The 19,555-nt window shown below is 39.6% G+C and overlaps 1 protein-coding gene across 6 annotated transcripts in view; it reads right to left on the bottom strand.

Annotated features, from left to right (window-relative positions):
* The window catches only part of ERC2 (ELKS/RAB6-interacting/CAST family member 2), a 1,553,364-nt gene that overhangs the window by 415,349 nt on the left and 1,118,460 nt on the right, over nt 1-19,555 (bottom strand). The gene's annotated exons all lie outside the window — the stretch shown is intronic.

Genomic DNA, 19,555 nt, shown 5'->3' with positions numbered 1-19,555 from the left:
ACCATAGTCTATCCAACAACCAATCTCTTCCATATATGAAACATAAATTAGTTGTGTGCTATATGATAGTCTCTTTGGATAATAAACTAAAAAGACCAGACAACATAATTAGAAAAGCAGCGATCACGCTGAAATTTTACAATTAATGGCATAGGGGGCCAGAAATGAAAGACAATATGACTAGGCCATTCCCTAAACTTCTGACTGTTTGATGTTCCAAAGCCCCTTTTGCAAACACTGGAACAATTGATAGAAATGTCTAGATATCAAAGGTGAACGCCAGTCAACCTTAGTGAAACTACTTGTTTTACTCTCCTTGTTTGAGCTGATATAACCAAGAATGCAATGTAGGCAGTTCAAGATCCTACTCTGTCGAAAATAAGGGATTATTACACTAAACCATAAGGTGCCTATAAACATGAAATTTAATTTGTACGTCTACGGCACTTTTCTCCCTGGGGATTCAAAGTGCTTAGGAGGTGAGGCAGCCATCTTGGGAACACTCTATTGAGCCAATTAACCAGTGTGTCTTTGGAGTGTGGTAAGAAAGCACAGAGAGTACATGCAAACTCCGTACAGATAGAGTCCTGGTCATGATTTGAACCAAGAACCCTAGTGCTGCATGGCAGAAGTGCTAAGCACCAAGCCAAACAACAGCTAACCATCTTTTCTGTTTTTTGTTGTTCTCCTCATAAGTCACTGCTAAAATGTCCACAATCTGTGCTCTGCTCAGTCCCCCATCCAGAGGCATAATCATGAACTATTGTGCAGCCAAATCACTACTTTTTACAGTAGAAGCTGTGAATAGTATAGAATCGTCCACTGTTGAACTGTTGACTGGATATCAAATGCTTATGTATGTAGGCATTGTACAACCACTCTTTAGCTTGAGGCCAGAATATATTTTATATATACAGTTTGTTAATATGCAGTTAATGCAAAACTGTTAGAGACCTGTCCAAAATAAAACAAAAGATCAAGCAATCTCAAATCTCCACTATTAAGCCAGGGCATTTTAAAATGTCAATAAGCCCAGACCATAAAAAATGCCCATTACATGCTATATAACAGTGTTCATATTTAAAAAGCCACTAAATCATTAGTTTTGTGTAGAGTGAAATATACCTGGTTGATTATGCCTTCAGCTGTCCCTCCCATCTTCTCTGTGTCCCCACTGCTCTGAGATTGTGTAGACCAGCTGGCAACCATCTACTGAGCATGCTCCAGTTTTAGTACCCTTAAAAGTTCTTAATTTCCTCCTTTTTTTTTCTTACATGTGAAGTCCATATGACTATATGGTGTACACAGTGGTAAATGACACTCACCTCCCTCCCTCCTCCTCTTCCATGTCTTTCTATTGCTAAACACTATGGGAGTGGGATACAGTATGCTGATTGATTACATTCAGTAGGAAAATCATAAAAAAATCTTAGTATTAATATAAATCAGTATTAAACATCAAAAAGTAATTGCTTATACCAGTAAAGTAAAAAAAGAGCCTTGAATGCAGATGCTGTCTGAACAAAATGAAAGCTAGTATCAGTCATCTTTGACTCTGCCTATACCATAATAATGCACAAAAAATACACATTTGATGTTCAATAAAGATTTATAGGGAGCTATAAAAATTGTTTTTTATATTTATAATTTAATTTGAATTGCTCTTCTGAAACTGTATTTTAAGTCATGTGACTGCCACAGAACCAATCAGGGCTGTGCAGACACAGACTCATACTGCAAGCATGCTCTGCTTAGGTAGAGAGCATACATCAGCAGAGTAATAGAAGCCCCTCCTAAGGATCTTTCCCTGCAGATGTCAAGGAACAGGGAAAGATCATGTGACCACACAATAGCGGGAATAATGCAGAAATAATTACTTAGATGATTTAAAACAAACTACAGTGACATGATATCTATGATTTATGTAAATAATTGTGGCAAATAACACTTCTCTGTTTAGCATCACTTTAGAGCTAGCCAGTCAGAATTTTCACCCAACAGCTTTCTCAGCAGACTTTAGATCTCAGACAAGTCTGTTCCCTGTTTTACTTGCTGAATAGTAAAAATACTGTTTCAAGGATTCAAGTGATGTCATTACACACAATTTAGCATCTTTTGAAATACCGGAATGTTTCTACACTGTACTGTACAGAACGCCAGGAATGGGTCCTGGATGGGAGATATGTGTCACTTTGTTTGGGTTGTGATCCCTTTAAACGCATGCCGACCGTATAACTTAAATGTACGGCGGCAAGGCAGCTTTGCTGCTTAGGATCACGTAGTGATCCTTCACTTCCGGATCTGGGGACTCGATGTCCACAGGTACCCACCGATGCTTCGGTACACAGGCAGAATGGCGGTCTGCCTATGTAACAAGGCTGATCGCCGTTCTGTCAGTACAGAAGGCATGGATCCTGTGTCTTTGCTAAGCAGACTCATAAAACTCAGATTCATGCCTTACCCTAGTACAAGCACCTCCCCCACAGTAGTAAAGCACTGGTCAGGCACATATTTAACCCTTTGATCATCCCTGATGTTAACCTCTTCCAAGCCAGTATCATTTGTACAGTGACAGTACATATTTTTAGCACTGATCATTGTATTAGTGTCACTTGTCCCAAAAAAGTGTCAGTTATTGTCCCAACTGTCTGTCGCAATATCGCATTCCCACTATAAGTTGTTGATTACCCCCATTACTAGTAAAAAAAATAAAAATAAAAGAAAATATCCTATTGTTTGTAGACGCTATAGCATTTTGTGCAAATCAATATATGCTTATTGGGATTTTTTTTACCAAACATGTGTAGCAGAATACATATTGGCCTAAATTAATTAATGTTTTTTTTTTTTATTGGATTTTTTTATAGCAGACAGTATAAAATATTGTTTTTTTTTTTCAAAATTGACGGTCTTTTTTTGTTTATAGCGCAAAAAATAAAGACTGCAGAGGTGAACAAATACCATCAAAGAAAAGCTCTATTTAGGGGGAAAAAGGGACATACATTTTGTCTAGGTATAGCGTCACAGGACCGCGTAATTGTCAGCTATAGTAACATAGTGCCATATCGCAAAAAATGGTCTTGCCATGAAGAGGGGGTGGGAATCTTTCGGAGGTCATTTGGTTAAGGGGGTGACAAAAGAAGCAGTTTGTAGTACTCAGGGATTCTCCCCAATGCAGGGTGAGGGGTTTCAGGGTGATCCATAAAAAAAAAAGCTAATAAGATATCTTGGGTGGGAAAGAGACTCCAACCCAGACCACAGGTACTTTGGACCTGAAAGGGTTAACCTACCTGCAAGAGAGGACTGAAATAGGCAGGAAACAGCCAGCAGGTGTCCATGAAGTGTTGTATGAACACAGTTGTGAGAGGGCTGTAAGCTATTTATCTGCTAAGGCACTGATGGGCTCCAGGAACTTGAAAACCTGTGGTAGGACAGGTTTATGCTGGTGGTGAGCCAAATCTTTGAAGACGGTTGGTAAGTGACCCTAAATTATCACAGTGCATTCATCAAAATGTATAGTTTTTTTTTTAAACAGATCTATTTGTAGAAAGTCAATAATATTTTGTTTCTGTAATGATACTTAATTTTAGAATTAACTTCTATTGTATTTAGAATGTAAGGTGAACAGAGGTGGATGGGCAGCCTGAATCAGTTTCCAGATGTGAGAGGTCTAAATCTTCCAGAGATAACAGCTGCCTCATCGGACCTGGTATGTCCATGTGATGGACTGACTGTAACATTTTTTTCACTTTCACTCTATTAAGATATAAGAAATGTCTTTTTTTTTAAGAATACCGGAACCAATTTAAAATTTTCCACGCAGACATTAATTTTATGAATGACTTTGCCAACTGAACTAAACTCTCAATGACATCACAGTGTGAAGTTATTATTTCCAGAGTAAAGACAATCTCCCATTCTAAATTACCAATGTATCAGTAGGCTTACACGTATTGTTGCTTCACATTTAGAAAACTCTGTGTTTAGAGCTTCAGCCAAACCCCACCATTTACAGTTATTTACATATGTCAATATTCCTTAGAAAAGAGCCACACTAAAAACAATATTGAACTAAAAAAAATAATAAAATTTAATATATCCAAAACGCCAAAAATTGTGATATAGATTAAATGAGTTTAAATACCAATGTGCTATGTAAGTGTTATAAAACACCCACATATAAAAAGATTGAATGCCAAAATCCCCAGCACACTGATAGTGACATAGCTCTCAAATGAAAATTCATAAAGTTCATATAAGCCAAGGTATTTGGCCATATAAGCATCTGACCTCTCTTTAATTAGAGGGCCCACAGTTTTTGGTAAGCTTACATCCATATTAAGGTGGTGGTGCCACACTTTGGGGATCAACTGGTGAGTGGATATTCAAGCACCTCAAGAAGAGGAGTCATTTACTTATATGAACTTTATGAATTTCAATTTGAGAGCTACGTCACTTTATCTATGCTGGTGATTTTTGTGTTTGATCTTTTTATATTTGGGTGTTTTAAAATACTTACATAGCACATTGATATTTAAATTTATTTAATCTTTATCACAATTTGTGAAATTCTGGATATATGAAATGTTATTATTTTATTTAATTTAATATTGTTTTTAGCGCGGCTCTTCTATAATAAATATTGTATCTGGTCTTTGATAAAATACCCTGCAGCAGAGCTGCTGCTTCTTGTTATAATTTCTTTGACAGTAGCACTACTTTCATTTGCACTGTTTGTATCATTTATTTATTGTTATCTCTGTAAGTATATCTGTAAGTGCAGTTTTTTTAGTTGGAACAGGTAGACATATTTTAATTTGCCAGTGCTAATAACTGCTATTATTTCCACACAGTCAACAATAATATTCAAACTATGAAATTTCAAATGTGTCTTTCTAGTGAAGATTTTGGTTAAGCAATAAAAAAAAAAAAAAAGCAGTTAATTGTATTGGCACCTTGATACATGATGTCAAAGGTGAGATGTGTTTGTTGAAGGATCTAGTCAATAAGCTCCAATCTATCCCCATTTACAGCTGGGAACTTACAATGGTACACGGCAGGTGCACTTTGATGTTTTCAACCTAAATCCAGTAAACAACATTCAACAACAATTTCCACTGAAAAATCATTTCAGTGCACTAGTAAAAAAGAAAAAAACAACAGAAATGAATAAGTACGTTACGTTTTGCAAAGCAGGGACTTGCCAGAGAGGGATCACTTTGATGCAGGTAGCGGGCTTGAACACATATTTCAATAAATGCAAACCAAGAATCCCTATTTTCATGCAAAAGTTTGATAGATGTATGTAACGGTGTATAAAAGTTAGCATTAGGTTAACTGAGAATCGTATGTGCACATGAAAAAGAAAAGGAGGCGCGAACACCTAGTGCATTACCCTTGGACACCTTTAAAACCTTTATTAAACATACTCAAAAACATAAAGGGCAAAATCGCATAGAATGAGTCCACCACATGTGGAAATGTGAACATGTCCCTGTACTTGGACCACTGACGCATTTCGGGAGGCACGCTCCCTTCCTCAGAGCTCAGTAGCTCAGGTGCTTTTACTAATGGAATGCATAGATCCATGTCCCTGCTTTGCAGAAACACAGGATCAGTGTCTTCCATACTGACAGAATTTCAATATGCCTTGTTTACATAGACAGGCTGCCGTTTTGTCTGTGTAATGAATTATCACTGGGTGGCTTGTGCACAGCAGGAGTGAGCCTCCGGCAGCCCGCATTCACCTGATACCCGGAAATGCATTTCGGTCGCCCTGTAGCAGTAAATCTGCTATGGGGCGGACAGCAAGTGGTTAAAGAATATGTCAACCCAACATTTAACATTGCTCATTTGTGCCCGCTGTACAATGTACTTGTTTGTAAAAAGTATCCTGTTCTCTTTGTATTGCTTCCATTGTGTGAAATCCCTGGTATTCCTGCCAGTCCCTCCGCTTTCCTATTATAAAACTGACCACATTAAGCAGGAGAACACACCATGATCAGTTCTCTAGCCAAGCTGGGAACCCAGCTTGATCTCCTCCAATCATCAGACTTGTCCTGACACTACACTTACCCCCTGCACAGCCTTTCAATGGGAAGATCAGTGTACTGCTGTTTCTACACCCCCAGCTCTTATGCGGATGAAAAAAGAGGGAATGTGATAACTTATATAAAAGGGAAAAATGGTATTTATGTTTTTTGTTTTTTTTTGTTTTTATCTCGATACACACATGTTTGGCCTTTCACTTCTATTTTAAATTGAATGGGTTGTTTTACAAGGTGAGGGTTTATAATCACTTTAAGCACAGACTGGGTTTTAGTTCTATTGCAAACTGGTTAGTGACTAGACTTGGTTATGCAGTTCTCTTCCAACTGTGCTAGTTTAACCCATACTGCCACTATACTATATGTGCAATACAGTCCTGGTCCTGGTAAATACTTACAAGCAAGTAAGTATTTGAGATTTTGCAAGCAGATCACTTTGAGAAGTTGGCCAGCTTGAAGATGTATTGCAATATATGGGAACCCCTAAAAGTATAGCTATGTGCAGAGGGTGACTAGAGAATCATTACTGCAAATAAGACCGATCTGCCGCAGCCTGAGGTAGTGGATTTGATAACACTGGAACCCTATGTGAGTTTTACTAGGTACATGCAATCAAAAAATGTACTGATACAATCCCTATGGAGCACCTGGGTGATGCATGGGCTGCTTACATACACCTAGGAACTCCCACCAAAAACATCAGGATATAAAGATTAATGAATAGGTGAAAAGATTGGAGCACCACAACAAAATATTGAAATCCTAAAAAAGTAGGTTCTATTCCAAGCATGTAGTAAACTTATTATCCAACGCGTTTTGGGGCCCTCACTCTACCCCTTTTTGTTTGTTTGCTTAAGAGACCCCTGAAACGCTTTGGATATTACGTTTACTACATTTTATATGGAATAAAAGCTCTTTTAAATAAAAACCATATAAATAAAAAAACAATAAAAGCATTTTGGATATAGCTTTCCAGAGTGCTGCTCCAATCTTTTGATCCAGTCATTGCTTTTTTTGGAGAAGAACAGGTTTGCCTAAGCCTTGCCTATTGTACAATGCAATAAGCTACACATAAAAGCCAGAAAGGAAAACAATATCAATGCTTAAAACATTGACCCTGGTAACGAAACAAACAAAACAGATCCCATAATACAGCCATGTTATTGTATAAATGTGTCAAAAAATAACCCTTAAACAAAGTAATCCATGCATCAAATCAATTAAATCAATGTGTCACACAGGTACATACAGCAAAAGACTAACAGAAAAGAAATATAATATGCAAGATAAATAATGAATCTATTGATTAAACCAGTGGTGGTCAATATACTAGGCACACGGAACTTCAAGTGTAGCCCTTGACATCACCAAAGAGCTACAAATTATATTCAGTAAAAGTAATGCAACAAAAAATGATGGGAGATAGTAGAGATCGTATATGACATGGTCAGAGATTATGAACCATCAGGGCCATCTTTAATATTGATTGGACCCTGGGCAAACATTTTGTTGGGCCCTCCCAAAACCACTTATTAACTATTTGCAGGCAGTGCGGGCTCAAGGGGCAGCTGCTTTGGGCCCCACAACAATGACTGGACCCAGGGCAGCTGCCCCTTTTGCCATGTGTTAAAGACAGCCCTGTGAGCCATCCTGCCACAGGAATACCAAATGCTGGATGCAAGAATCGGAGACTAGAGACAAGCTACATGAAACTGCTAGAGACCTGCCTACATTTGGCTTTAGATATACTTTAAGTGTCAATAACTACTGTCATAAAGTAAATTATCCAGTTCAGCCAATACAAATTCTACTGTAAGTGACACACTACATAGGTACCGTTTAAAAATCTGCCACAGAATCATGCTAGAGTATAGAACAATTCCATAAAATTTGCCAATGCTGCATATACCAGGGTATGGAATCTATTACTTGACAAGCGAAGAATGTAGATGGGGTCAAACTGAATCAATTACTTACGAAGCACATTAATGGAAATGAACACAACACGGAACTAAACCGCTGGTAGCAGATCAATACCATAATACCGACCCTCCAGGCAACGCAGAGTTCAGGATTGTTTGAAAGACAGCAGTGGAACATAAACTAGGGCAGCTTCAAAGTGTTACAAGCTGAATATTTTTCTAATCCAAAGATTTTAGCTCCTGAACCCTTCAGACATAGTCCATCTGGAAATCTTTCTATGGATATTAAACATCTTTACATTGTTTTGTTTTATTAGTGAATTGGAATTAAAATTCCAAAGAAATCACGGACGCAAAACAAAATATGGGTTATCCATATAAGCTTCCTCATTATGCAGGTCTCATTTTTGCTTGCTTCATAGGGAAGAGTACTGAACCCTGGGGTATGCTGCTACAGTGTGTGGTGACCAATGCATAGAGGTGACTAATCTACCAATACTTCCCCAATTTACAGATCTTAAAAAAGCCACAGGGGTAAATGAAACCACCCTATTTTCAGCATACAACATGGGAGAGGAGTATTTGCTTTCATGCAGCCACTTGTTTGTAGAAATGTAACTGATAGCACTTGGGTGATACTTGCTAATGTGTTTTCATATTTGTAAGTACATAATCTGCTCCATCTTGCTAGAAGGTACCCAGGTTGTTACTATTTGAGGGCAAACACATAGCTTACTGTAAATTATTTTTAAGTACTAGACTTTTACATCATACATGATGCAAGGCACATTGTCGGCAAGTAGTATTAGCAACATATGCAACAAGGTCCAAGAAACCAGTGGGTCTTCTCGAGTTCTTTCAAACCACAACCTTGCCTGTCCACTTCAAACACTGCCAAATAGAATAAACTTATGCTGCCTGGTAACCCGAGCTGCATGCCTGGGGCATCGAAAAATGGAAGTTGCTTGCGCTTTATGCTGACCATAAGTAGGCTGGCGGAAGCCCAGGAGCCAGAACGTGTTTTTTTGGTTGCCATGGCGACCTGGGATTTGTTGCACCTTGCCCCCCCCATATACACCCCAGATACTCCCTCCTCTGCATACACACTGGGTCTGCTACCCTCCCCCCCTCTATAAACACACTGGTCCAGTCCACCGCGTTCCCTTGGGAGACAAGCAGAGTGTAGGGGGTCCCCGGGGCTTAGAGGACGAACATACAGCCGAGGCAGCTCTCCCACTCCATCCTGCACCAGAACACCTCCACTGCGTCCAGCTCCTGCTGAGAGCAATACCAGTCCACCCGCTCTATCAATGGTATGGAACAGCTGCTGGGTCCGTCACCACCTCACACTCCGCTGAGGTCTGATCTCTCCCCCGCCAACATCTCATGCACCGTGTAGGTGGGCTCCAAGGGGAGAAAGACCAGCTTGGCAGCGATGCGGCTCAGGCATGGCATACAGCAGAAGAGCAAACACAGCTCCCTGCTCGGGCATTGGGGAGGAGGAGGAGGGGACAGTGGCCGTCTGAGAAGAGGAGCCTGGCCCAGCTCCCATGTTACTTACACGGGGGAGGACACTGGAATCCTACCCGGCCTGCTGCCTGATTTTGGAGAAACCACAGAGACCAGCGGGGGGAAGAGAGAAGGATCTGCCAGCCGGCGCCCAGAGATGCATGTCTGGATCCTCGGGCGTTAAGATTTGCACTGACTGGGCTGGTGGAAGCCCAGGCACCAGGATGAAGTTTCTGGTCGCCATGAGGACTTGGCGCCTGGGGTTTTTAGAGCCTATATGTAATAATTGTGACTGGTTTACATTTAAATATGCCTTGAAATACCATTTTCTCCCAATGAGAAGGCTGCTTTCTGTACTCCAACTCCAGTGCTCTTTGCAGGAACAGTTGAGTAACAGCCGAGTGCCCTCACAAAGATCTATACTGCAGGGGAAGAGAAAGAGTATGTATAACCAAGTACTGTATGTTACTGTTTGCTGACTAATGAGTGTGGTAGGTCGAACTGTGGTGCTTATTTGACAGCACATTTCAATTTAGACACTTTGCGCAACTTATGTAGCAAGCTTGGAGGTGAGAAGTTGACAAAGAAGGTTGTTAGAACAATGTCTACCTGATTCCAATTCTAATTCTTAAGGTTGTAACCTTGAATATATCACTAACTCAAAGTAAGCTCTAAGGTTTTCACAATAAAATCTCCATTTTCATCTCCATAGATCTTAATTAAGGAATTACATTATAAGCAGTGTTTACAGTGATTGTAAATTATCTTTTTTTTTTTTTAAATACAAACACGTTATACTTACCTTCTCTGTGCAATAGTTTTGCACAGAGTCGCCCTAAACCTCCTCTTCTGGGGTCCTCCACCAGTGCACTTGGCTGCTCCTCTTCTCTGTGTGCCCCCATAGCAAGCCGCTTACTATGGGGCACACATGCGGGCTCGATCCCGAGCCATGCTGTGTGCATCTATAGAAATACACAACGCAGTTTGGTGCCACCCTGCTCCCTCCTCTTATAATTTTACTAACAGCAGCAGGAGCCAAGCTCAGCTTGTGAGAGCAGAGACAGGGGAGAGAAGAACTGAATTTGGGCACAGTGCTGGAGTAAAACAGGACTTAGGTAAGTGTTTATCAGGGGTGGGGGGCTGGGGGACACTGGGGGACACTGGTATTGGAAGGTTTTTACCTTAATGCAGAATGCATTAAGGTAAAAAAAAAAACCTTTTGCCCATACAATCACTTTAAAGTGATTGTCCCAATATCCATTTTCCCCAAAAAATAATCCATACACATACATTATTTCATAAAATTGTGTCTTACTGTGTTTTTCTGTCTCCTTGTTAAGTCCTCTTTGGGCACCTGAACCTCTCCATTTCCACTCACTTTTGTTTGGAACAAGCAGCGCACTACAAATTTCATAGTCCATAGTCCCTTGTTCATCTCAGGAGCAAGCAAGTGAGATTGGCTATCTTCCTAATTATAGAAAATAATTAGCATTTTTAAGCCCACTGGTCCTTAGAAATGTAGTAGAACATGGTTCCCAGTTATAAATAATAGCTATAGGAAGTCTACATCATTCGCAATACACTTCAATCTTCTACAAGGGGGAAATAAAACAGACACATCTCAGTTAATAAAACATTTAAACTTCACCTTTTCCATCTTGCAACTACAATTCTTTGAAGTGTATTAAAGGAGAAGTACAGCCAACGCTTGTTTGGCTGTACTTCTCCTATGGATCACAGGAGTGCAGTTTATTTAGCACTCCTGTGACCTGTTTTCAGCAGAACTGACGTCACAGAGCCGGTCCATGCTCGGGCAAGATTGCGACCCTATGGTCAGATTTTGCCCACATGCCTGGACTGGTACCTGGCTCAGCCTCTCAGTGAGCTGCTGAGAGCCTGAGCTGGCCACTCCCACCCCCTCCACAGCCCACGCTCCAGTGACAGTGACTTACAGTCATCAGGGAGCTGTGAGAATTGAGCGATCAGCGGTGTAAGGCCCCTTTCACACAGGGAGTCTGTCAGACGGACTCCGCTTTTCTGAGCAGGCGGATGGCAGCTCTGTCTCTGCGCTCTGTGAGGAGACAGAGCTGTCAGGTCCCAATTCTTCTCTATGGGGGAATCGGATGAGAACGGACTGTCTGTCCGTTCTCATCCGATCCAATCCACCAGATGGATGGAAAATAGGGTTTCCATCCGTCCGGATTTAACGGATCGGATGTCAGCGGACATGTCTCCGCTGACATCCGATGGCCTAATGAGATGCATTGGGCATCCGTTCAGATCTGCCTGAAAAACGGACAGATGGATCAGATGGCCTTAGATCACCAGGTTTTCAGTGTTAGAGCAGGCGGGGGGACAAATGCAGCATCAGACCAATGCTGCATCCACCTAGGTAGGTATGACTGGGGAAAAAATATCCCCATACTTCTCTTTAAAACTTCAAATGTTTACAATCCACTTCCGAACATACTTATTTGGTTTTCGACTATGGTTGCAGATACAGTCACATTTTTACTTTAGCAGAAATATAACTCTCTATAAGCTCTAAATGTACATTTCAAAGCTTTAAATCCAAAGACAGTAAAATACTATATGAATTTTATCTTCCTGCATTGTACTTGCTGATCAGTTGGTAAGCTCCTTCTGCTTGCTGAGATATGTGAAAGCTTGTTGCTGTCTGTTATCAAGTACATAACATGTTCCTTTCAGTAGTACAAAGTAGGCTTTTGCTTTATACAGGTAAATCTTTATTTCGCTTCTGCACATATACATTTCTTTTTTAATACGTGTTTTAGGCAACTCTTTACTACCTTTCCAAGACATGCATATTTTATACAACTCTGTTCAGCTGGCACTAAAACCCCTTAATGCAAGTAATACAGTTTACATCTGATTAAACTCTGTTTCTCCCAAGAAATATCTGAAAGGATTTATACGCAAAGGGTTCTGAGGAGGAAAGCACGCCACCGGTGCTGGCAGAGACCGTCAGGTATTAATATAACCCTAATATTCAAGAGGTTTAGCATGGATCAACTAAAGTGAAATAAAAACCCTTGATTGACTGGTAATAGAGCAAGCAGCTTAGCAGCAATCTGTAGCTGTAAAATTCCAATATTTAAACTGTCTTTTTAAAAATATTTTAGCAACGTGGAATTAAGGATTTGTGCTTTGATCAGTCATCTGGATGATGTAAAGACTAAAGCATTCATGAACGCCGTTTAAATAAGCAAAAACAATAGGCTGACTTGCCAAGAGATAGAGACAAAATAAGCCCTTTCTTGTCCCTCCTTTATGACCTCCACAGACTTTCTGGGGGTTCCTTTCTGTGCAAGGAGACACAAAAAGTTATCACAGAACCCACACCGGCAATAATCCTCCTGTGTTCTCGCGAACAAATAAAGAGGAAATATTTTTGTATTGTAGCACTACCCATGCAGGGGCCACTTGGTAAATTGGGTTTCCTGTTCTTTTGCCTCGACTCTGTGAACAACCTCCGCCCCTCTGACACACTAGGTTAAACAAATTGATATTGCATTTCTATTGAGAGCATAGATATCCTGCACGCAACTATAGTTCAGTATCAGAACGCAAACACTAAACAGGTTAGTGGTAAAGGTACCCAATATATTAGTTGAAGTTAATGGCAGTAAGTAGATATAAAATCAATCATTAATTTATTAAAGTACTCGTATTAAAATGTTTCATGTTTCAGAAACACAATCACATCAGAAACGCATTTTTTACAAATGTGAACACAAAAACGTGTCTAAACATATGTAACAGCGCTATGCAGATGGACGCCGGCTACCACTCTAGTATTACAGATGAATTGAAAACATAACTTCCCTTAATATATTATTCCAACCAATGTCAGTGTAGCAAGAGAGTAGGTTCAGAAGTAGTGAATTCTGGTAGTAGGGCACTTCCACCACTAGGCGTCTGTTTAATCGCTCAGGCTTGACATGTTTTGCTCTTTCGCGCTTCATCAGGGGCCTGTCAATGAGCACGATAGAAGAGCTTCCACATGACACAATCCAAGAATAAGTGAGGGTGGGGACACATCCATGGACAGTAATCATTAAAGGAAGGTATCCTGCTGATGATAAATAGTTCTAAAATCTTCAATAGAGGGTAATACCCCCGGATCTGGTGTAACTAGAAGGTTCCTGTAGGTCTAAGCAAGACCGTAGGGGTCTCACACTCCCCCTGCACATCCACGTCCACGACCAATTCATCTGTAATACTAGAGTGGTAGTCGGCATCCATCTGCACAGTGCTGTTACATATGTTTAGGCACGTTCTTGTGTTCACATTTGTAAAAATTGTATTTCTGAAGTGATTGTGTTTCAGAAACATTTTAATACGAGTACTTTAATAAATTGATGATTGATTTTATATTTATTGGTCTTTTGATATTATGTGCCAGTAAAGTCCACACTACTTTACCCTCTCTTCGATACTTATATTAGGACATGGCACTGCAAAATATATATGTCCATGCTAACTGCCCTAGTGGGACATTGATTTTTTCTATGATGGCAATAAGTACATAAATGAGCAAATAAAGAATTAGGTCAATGACAGTTCACTAGACAGTATAATGACTAGGATATAGCAGCTTAGAATGGAATTCTATATGGCTAGAATAAAGTAGACCCAGTAATCCGCAATACCAGCAATGAGCAGTGGCATCAGAAGACACCTACAGCAACAGTGACTTTATTGATGATTCTGTTGGGGTGCCATTCTAAAAGGCACCCCAACAAACCTTGCTGAAGGACGTGCTTTTTAGCTCAGTGCAACAAAGTAGCACAGTGTGTTGCAGTACGTTGCACTGCAAAAATACTGCATGAGCAATTTTAAGTCTGTTGTGGTGGGTTGAGTGGCACTTTAAAATTATTGGGCTGCTCTAATGCAACACATGTTTACCCGCATGCTTTTTTAACGCACTCCAAAGGGGACCAAGCCGGTGTGAATGGACCCTTAAACAGAGGCATGGAATCATAGCTACTCTCATCTTATTTCTATGGCAGCAGAAACTTGTCAGACTTCAACCTTCTAATGCAGACACACAGCAGGTGCTTGTTACCTGCTAGAAAGACTGAAACCTGACCCACCAACATGGACAGAAAAAACACACCTAAAATATTTTTTATGACACAGCACACAACAATGCACAGTAGTATGTTAACATTTGTTGCTTTAGTGCGTTGTTGCCATTCAAATTGAATGACACCCGAATGCACTAATTCATGCATGATGTGGTCACTGCAACACACAGGTATAAAGCTGGCCTTACAGTACCAGCAATTACAGACATCAGTGAGAATTTTGTTTTAAAGCTCTTTTACTGCTTTTTATGAATATAGTCTGGGCACAGGTGCACTTTACTGTGGGTATAGATGAACTAAAATAGGTAGCTAGTGAGAAGACCGATATTTCCACCTGTAGTTCTCAGGGTTCTTCAACAGTGGGTATAAAAAAGAATCACCCCCCTTTAAATGAGCCTGAAATGAGGCCAGACACAGTTTTTGTTTCATCCAGCTGTATTTACTCATAACATCATGCAACTTATAATATGCAAGTGAAAGATAGAGTATAAAATCAACATGTCCGAAAAAAAGTTGGAAAAAGAAACCCCCCTTGTGTTAGTATTTCTTGACCCATATTTTGCTTTAATTACAGCCTTTAGTCTGTTGGGATATGTCTCTACTAACTTTGCACATCTAGACTTTGCAATATTTGCCCACTCTTCTTTTCAGAACTGCTCAAGTTCAGTTACATTTAAAGATGACTGTTTGTGGAGTGCAGTCTTCAAGTAATTCCACAGATTTTCAATGGGGTTTAAGTTTCGCCTCTGACTAAGTAATGCAAGGACATTCACCTTTTTCTCTTTCAACCACTGTGTGGTCATTTATGTTGTGTGATTTGGGTCATTGTCATGTTGGAAGGTAAACCTTCTTTCCACTGACAACTTTCTGGAAGAGGGCAGCAGATTTTCCTCAAGAATTTGACTGTATTTTGCTCCATAAATGTTTCCTTCTATCCTGAAAAGTGCTCCAGTCCCTGCTCCGGATAAATGCCCCCATAACAGGATATTACCACCTCCATGCTGTACTGTAGGAATGGTCTAATTTGGATGGTGAGCTGTATTGGATTTCTGCCAGACATATTGTTTGGTGTTGAGGCCAAATAATTCAGTTTTACTCCCATCTGACCATAACCCCTTTTTCTATGTGGACTCAGAATCTTCAAGGTGCATTTTGGCAAAGCTCAGTCGTGACTGCATGTGGCTTTTATTGCAGAGTGGCTTTTTTCTTGGAACCCTCCTAAACAAGCCCCATTTGTGGAGAATTTATGATATTGTTTTCACATGCACACAATCATCACTCTTTGTCATAAATTCCTGCAACTGCTTTAGAGTTGCTGTAGGCCTCTTGGTAGTCTTTCTGACCAGTTTCCTCCTGCCTCTCTCATTCAGTTTAGAGCAACGTCCTCATCCAGGGAGGGTCTGTGTTGTACCAAATACCTTACACTTCTTAATAATAGACTTCACTGTGCTTCTAGGCATTGATAAAGCCTTTGAATGTTTCTTGTATCCATCTCCTGATTTGTGTCTGTCCCCAACTATATCCCAGAGATCTTTTGACAGTGCCTTGCCACCCATAGTTGATTGTTTGCTTCAGTTGCACAACCAGGGACTGAAATGCTACAGGAAAGTTATTTTTATGAGTTATGAGGCTCAAGTCAAAAAAAAAGTCTAGGAGTGTGTAGGCACAAGCACAGTGCTATATCTTCAGTAAGAATTCATGAAAAAGATAAATCTGTCAGTGTACTGATTAGGCACAATGAACATTCTTAAATGGTCAAAAAAAGATAGCAAATCTTAACTTTTTTAATTCAGGTCCAATTTAAAGAAGAAGTATGTGCTTCTACGCTGCACTATCGTTGTGATGCTGTAGATGTCCCATGTCAGCTATAGAACTGGGTACTGAGAGATCACATGACCACTGATCACTCAGTTCTCAGTCTGCTCTAGCTCTGAGCTAAGAGGAGTGACTGTCAGTCACCACTCTCCTTTTTTGCTGTCAATCAGGCACGAGGTGGATCCCAACAATATTGTCACCATGCTTCCCAGCAGCTCTGTCCTGTCAGCAGACAGCGGGCAATAGCTCACTATCAGCTGACTGTGGGTCATAGTAGAGTAAAAGTAAGTGCAATCTTGTGACCGACAAGAGAAGTATGGCCAAAAAAGCTTTTGCCATACTTCTTTAAAGTGATTGTAAAGTCTTGTTTTGTTTGTTTGTTTTTTTTTTAAATACAAACATGTTATACTTACCTGCTCTCGCAAGTGGTTTTGCACAGAGCAGCCCAGATCCTCCCCTTCTCTGGTCTCTCGCTGGCACTCCTGGACCCTTCCACCTGCCAGGTGCCCCCACAGCAAGCAGCTTGCTATGGGGGCACCGAGCTGAGCTGCAGCTCCCTGTGTCCATTCAGACACGGAGCTGCAGTTCGAACCCACCCCCTCTCTCTCCTGCTTGGCTAACTTAACTAACTTTGATTGACCGCAGCTGGAGAGTCCCGGATGACCGAGGGACTCGTGGACATTGCTGGATAGAGATAGGGCTCAGGTAAGTATTAGAGGGTGTTGCGGGCTGCTACATACAGAAGGCTTTTTATCTTAATGCATAAAATGCATTAGAGTAAAAAAAAAACTTCCTGCCTTAACAACTCCTTTAGCCCATGTTCACATTGGTACAATTTGACCAATGTCAAATCGCATGTCAAATCAGAGTTAATTGCGGGCAATAGCACAGTCAGAATCAGTGCGACGCCGACTTTACGGCGCCGCACCGATTCCCAAAAGTAGTTTCTGTACTACTTTTGGTGATTTGGGGGGGGGGGGGCAATTTCTATAGACATCTGAACAAGAACCTGCACAGATGTCTGTGAAATCACATCCGAAGTTGTACTGAAATGCCGGCTTGAAATCGTGCGAGTTCAGTTGAACTTGCACGATTTCAAAACGGTCTCAGTGTGACCCTAGGCCTAACTGGCATGGCTTTGCTTCCTCATGTCACAGCTACCCCTCTGATTGACAGGTGACAAAATAACTATGAAACAGCAGGAGATGTACAAAGAGCACAGATTCCAAGAATTGATGAAAATTTAGCAGTAAGATTCTTGTACTGCATGTCCTCAGGTATAGTTTTCTCTCCAGCCAAGAGAACAATTAGAAGCAACGTAGTGACATCACCAAAACTCCTAAGTCTAGCAGTCAGAGGCACAATGTATTAAAGCTTGCAATGCATGTACACAGCTATAAGGCTAAAGGCACAGGAAAGACAAAAAGTTAATTAGGCATAATAAACATTTCCCCTATGAAATAGTTTAGATCCACCAAGAAGCAAAGTTGTATAGTTAGATGGGGTAAAAGAGAGGTCATATTGAGCATAAACATTTCAAATTGTACAGGAATAGTTCAATAAAGTCCTCTACACAATAGATCACTGTTCCAAATGCAGGGTGTGTGTACCTTGCTGCAGCTATACATCTGTTTCTAGGTTGTGAGTAATATTTATTCATGCTTCAAAAAACAAGAATTAACTTGATGTAAATAAAATCCACACGCGTTTAAACGCACATGAAAGATGTCAGTTAAGTCACAACAATGTCCACATGCCAAAAGTCTAAAATAAAGGCATCTTCAGGACGTGCAAGCAAGTTTCCAACAAAATACATTGAAGCTGACCACAGTAATACAGCATGTTCTGTATTATCTGCATTTGTGTTTAATATTATATGATGATTCTCCTTTTGATTTCCATGGGGAATAGCCAACACTTTGGAAACACAAGGGCCTGAGTCCCAAAGCAGCTTTGTGCTATTTTTGTCTCATACGGAAAAACCAAAACTGGAAGCATAAAAGCTGCTTTGGTTTCTTAAAACAGAAGGTATTTACTTATTACCATTTCCTAACACATTCAAAAACCAAGGGTTCATTTCTTGTTTAGTTTTATGTGGGTAAGGACATTCAGATGTCCCCTAGTCTGATTACATGTCCAGAACCACTCATTTAACGGTGAGATATAGCCAAAAACAAAAATCTTTCTATAAAACCTTTTGCCTTGGTCTACTTCAAGCAGAAAAGTCTGTAATGCCATAAACAAAGGGCACTTATCTGCCAAATAGTTCCAAAGCTAAGCACATGCATTGCAATCTGATTGTACAATTATATCTACCAGAAAGTATGTACTCTAAAGCTCTGCCTGATTGGATACAAATGGATTGCATAGTTCAGGTAGGTCCTCATATTTGTAGCACTAGCCTCAACTAGGGCCGCTGCTCTAAAGTCCCAGGTTCTATTCCTGTTAGGCATGAGCAGAATTAAAAACATTTTTTTACTTACATAAATTTGTTTAATTACATTTGTTTAATTCATTTTCGGAATTTGTTTAGTTTTTTAGAATTGGAATCAATTAAAATTTTTTGAGTTCCATTCTAAATCAAATTTATTCTATTCCAAATTTGAATTTTGAAAAATGGTTATATTCTTTTATTGACTATTCTTTTATTTTCTATTATATTCTGTTATTTTATATTCTATTCAAATTCCAATTTATCTATTCGAAATTTGAATTTCACAAAACGGTTATATCGTTATAGACTGTCTATGCTATTCTATTCTTTTCTATTGTTTATTCTATTCTATTATTTTCTATTCTAATATGTTATTTTCTATTTTATTCTTTTTATTTCTATTCTAATTTAAATTTATTCTGTTCGAAATTTGAATTTCAGAAGATGGTTATATTTTTTCTTTTCTATTTTTTTCTATTCTAAACTATTCTTTTCTATTCTATTCAAATTTAATTTTAAATAATTCAAGTTTTGGGAAATGTTTATAATATTTCTATTTTATTGTTTTTTTATTATATTATATTCTTTAATTTTCTATTCTTCTCTATTGTATTCAAATTTATTCTATTTGAAATTCAAATTTCAGAAGATGGTTATATATTTTTTCTATTTCATTCTATTCCTTTATTTTCTATTCTATTTTATTCTGTTCTTTGA

The sequence above is a fragment of the Pelophylax lessonae genome (assembly GCF_965119305.1).
Source record: "Pelophylax lessonae genome assembly, chromosome: 8".
NCBI classification, from domain to species: Eukaryota; Metazoa; Chordata; class Amphibia; order Anura; family Ranidae; genus Pelophylax; species Pelophylax lessonae.
Note: the sequence above shows the minus strand (reverse complement) of the source record. Positions and strands in the feature narration are given on the sequence as shown.